Source organism: Crocodylus porosus, unplaced genomic scaffold (assembly GCF_001723895.1).
Source record: "Crocodylus porosus isolate Cpor-Errol unplaced genomic scaffold, CroPor_comp1, whole genome shotgun sequence".
NCBI lineage: Eukaryota > Metazoa > Chordata > Crocodylia > Crocodylidae > Crocodylus > Crocodylus porosus.
The window spans coordinates 28,618,297-28,622,353 of record NW_017728916.1 but is presented as its reverse complement, the minus strand read 5'-3'; positions in this window follow the sequence as shown (position 1 = coordinate 28,622,353).

Below are 4,057 nucleotides of genomic sequence, written 5' to 3'. Positions count from 1 at the left end.
TGAACACCTTCAAGAGCAAATTGGATGCTTATCTTGCTGGGATCCTATGACCCCAGCTGACTTCCTGCCCTTTGGGCGGGGGGCTGGACTCAATTATCTTCCAAGGTCCCTTCCAGCCCAGATGTCTATGAAATCTATGAAACTGTGATCACATTCCCTCATTGTTTGCATGTGGAGCTACAGAGAGCTGTCCTTTGCAACACACCTGTGTTATTTGGGAGTGCTAGGATTAAAAGTGAATGGGGAATAATCGCCTCTGCATGTTGTCTCTCCTTGTCATTTTCAGCTTCAATGCCTGTACCCAGGTCATCACCCTGACATCAATAATATTGAGGCACTAAGCCCCAGGGAAACTGACTAGAACCTGCTGGATATCCTCCAGTATTGGAGGTAACCCAGACTAGTGGAGATTTATAAACTTTGGTTGTAAAATCTCTGGGCAGAATCCTATATCACTTTACATGCCCAAATTGCACTTAACCACATAACCACCATTTTGGCACTTATGCACAGTGCATAATCCTTCTCTGTGCAGCGTGAAAAAGGATTCTGCTGCAGTCATCCTTTGTGGGACCCAACTAATACCATCCTCAAAGTGGGGATGAGCCAAGTCTAGCTTGGTTTTTTTTCTCTAAAGCTTGACCCTTTTCTTTTGAACCTGTTAGTCCTGCCCTGAGCTTGTGGATCTCTGCTTCAGGCTCTGGGCAAAGTGACTGAAGTGGGTGGAAGCTGTGTGTCTTTCTTACTCCAGTGTGACTAGGCCTTATCTGTGCTAGAAATGGTTTGTTGGTATACTCATGCCTGTATAACTATTATGCTATCAGATCCTCCTGAAGAAGATGCAACCAGTACCATGGCAAGGAAGTTTGGCACCCATGGGAATGCCTGTAGTGGCAGCCCATCCTCACCCTGTGCACAGATCCAGGGGGCACACGTCTCCCCATGCTTGCCCAGGAGTGCATGCAGCAGCAGGAGCCACCCTTCTCTCGCCCCCATGCCCCCCCAAATGAACCGCTCATGGCTCTGGGCAGTGCCTGCTGGTGCCCTTCACTTTGGCACCTAGGGTGGTTGCCCCACTCCCTCCATCCTCCCTGCTACAACACTGGATGCAGCTTGTACTGGGAAGGAGATCTTTGGCTGGTGTGGCTTATACTAGTTCTCTGAATGAGATAGCTGGGAAAGAGACATGTGAGAGACATATAATCTTTTTTAGAGGGCAGCACATTTTTTCCACTTATTATTGACACAACTTTGATAGCAAAACTGAAGTATGCCCAGGCCACTGGTAAAACTCAGCTAGAGCTGGTGAGTTGCAAGGAGCAGAAGAGTCCAAAAATGAATGTCAGGGGAGCCATCTGACCTCTGGCATTGTGAGTCACTGAGACTGTTGCGTCCTCCCATGGCTCAGAGTTTGAATTTGGCTGTTGGCTACAGACTTTAGTGGCCTGGAGGGCCATGAACCTGTACTTTGAGGAGCTTTCCTGGAGTAACCTTTTCCTTACCAAGAAGCGTGTGTACCCTTCCTTAGTACTGCATTGCCAAGTAGAAACTCGGGAAAGCGGGGCTTGGGACCAGCTAGGAGGAGCAGCCAGCTTTGTTCCCTTTGTATTCTGATGATGGTCTCTGGATTCCAGGGCTCTACTGAGCCAGATTCAGGTAACAGCCAAATCTATTCTTCCTGAGAGGTGGACACATCTCTAGAGATGAGTTTACAAAGCTAGACTCTCTGCTTTTCCCAGCAGCACACTGCCTAAGTGGGATGGGGGTCTGTGAACATACCTGCTTCAGCAAAGCTCAGTATCATTTAAGGCAATCACTATGTCCTTATATTGTAATCCCAAAGGAGAACTGATGCAACAGGGAACGTGAGGCTGGTGCTCCCCACATCCCTGTACTCTCTGGTCTGCTGTTACGGTATGTGTGGTACCACCTGATTGGAGATTCCCATCCTATATCCTGGATGGGCTGTCTTCTTCCCATTTACTCCCCATGAGGAGCATGGAGGACTATGAGTTTACAGTAGAAATGCTATTAGCCCTTTTTTTTCTTGCACTGACAGCAGACAGGCTTCACTCGAATTCGAGCTGTGAACTATTTATCATAATGCTTTAAGCCTCTGAGCAAGGTCTCCTAATTTATGACTGCCCATGAGACGTTATGCAATTGACAGTACTAACAGAAAATACTTCTGCACTTCACTAAAGCTACTATTAAGCTGCCTGATGTTTTCATCATAATATTTACTTCTTTGTAAATAGGCTAAATTCTCCAATCCTGATTCAAAACAGAGAGATCAGAGAACGAAAATAAAGAGATGACATGGCTGTTTAAGGATTATGTAAAATGTTTTCTACTAATATAAATATTTGATTGTACAATTCTCAGTGTGTTGTGTTTACTGATGAGGGATGCGCAGTATGTACAGAGTGCAGGGTGGGAGCATGCCTGCTTTTGTCAAGGCTGCACAAAAAAATTTTAGCACCAGGGTTCAGGGTTCACCACACAACTCTGCTCTAGGCACAGGGAGGGGGAGGGGAGGATGAAAAAATCAGTGCTCCCTGCTGTCTCACTTGACCAGATTATTCTGATGCCCAGGCCTTAGCTAATCCAACCATCCCAAAATGTTAAGATGTGGGTTAAACCCATTATAAAACAAGGAGACAATACCCAACTCCTGGTTCTGGATTTGAACTTCTAAATGTCCAGGGACTGACTAACCACTTAGGGTTGTGGCCCAGTTCAGTGCTTTGTTACAAGGGCTTTCTCTTTTTTGGCCTCCTCTGTACCCTTTTTTTCCTTCTCCAGGGATTGGAGAGCAAATGCTGCAGGGAGAACATACCAAGCCCCTGGAAGTAGGAGAATCACAGTGACCAGCGAGGGTTTGTCTGCTGGTGCCCGTACCCAGATGTTGCTAAATCGGGGTTGAGCTTCTGAGATGGGAGGTTGCATGAGAGGGTCAGGCTGGCTGCTTACATCAGATGAGGGAGAGGGCACAATGGCCTCTGCTGGCAATACATTAGAGCAAGGCAAAAGATACCAGCTTCCTGAAGATCCTGGGAGGGGGTAAAGACCTACTAGCTCTCATTCTAAGAATGCAGCAATGCGCTCTGGACAATGGGTGCACTGGAGGCAGGCTATCCAGCTTGGATAAGGAAACATAATTGACTTAGACAATACCTGCTGAGCCAAGACTGTGTTTCTAGTGCATCACCGTATCTGCTTTAGGCAGGCAGATTTCCAGCCTATTTAATCCTCTTGAGCTGACATTTTGGGGAATAGTTTCTTACCAGCAGCTGGGTTAGGATTGCTGAGTAGAGTCTCTGTTCCCCTCAAAGTGATTTTTGTTGAATGTAGACTGACCTAAGTGTGGCTGCACACAATGGCTCCACCCTTTTCTGCCTTCAGCTGGTTGGTCCTGCTGTCGGGAGTACCTGGGAAGACTCTTTTTTCACTGTTGTCATTCCAATGGTACATGCCCAGCTGCATGACTGCCATTTTTGGCAAAGTTTGTGATCCTACGCCATATACACTGTGGATCCAAAAGTGTCCACACAACTACTAAGCACAAATATTAAATTGTGCTATAGCCAGGTAAATACATGCACAATATGCATACACCCTCCATGAGCAGAAAAGTCATGTTTTAGTCCCAAATCCTAGTGGTTAGGGTGCTCCTCCAGGAAGCAGAAGACTCAGTATGTAGATTCCCCTCACCTAAAAAACAGCTTGAACCCACCGCTCAAGCTTCCCAATACTGTGAGGGTTCTACCTAGAGCACTGCTTCCCTTGAGGAGTAGCTTCCCTACTGCTCTCCCATGTTACCCAAAGAATATTCAATGTTAGGTGCAGTGGCCCAGCTTCGCAAAAAGAGCTGGCAGTGTGGCTACATAATACCTAGCCTGCCACCTGGTAGTTTCAGCACTTGGTTGGGAAGTCAAAGAGATAAAAGTTGAAACCTTTTTGGTGAGGGAGCCTAAAGTTGTGTTTCCTGCTACTTGAGAAGTGCCCTAAGCAAGAGCCTAAAGTTGACTGGGCTAAAACAGCAGGCAAACTTTCT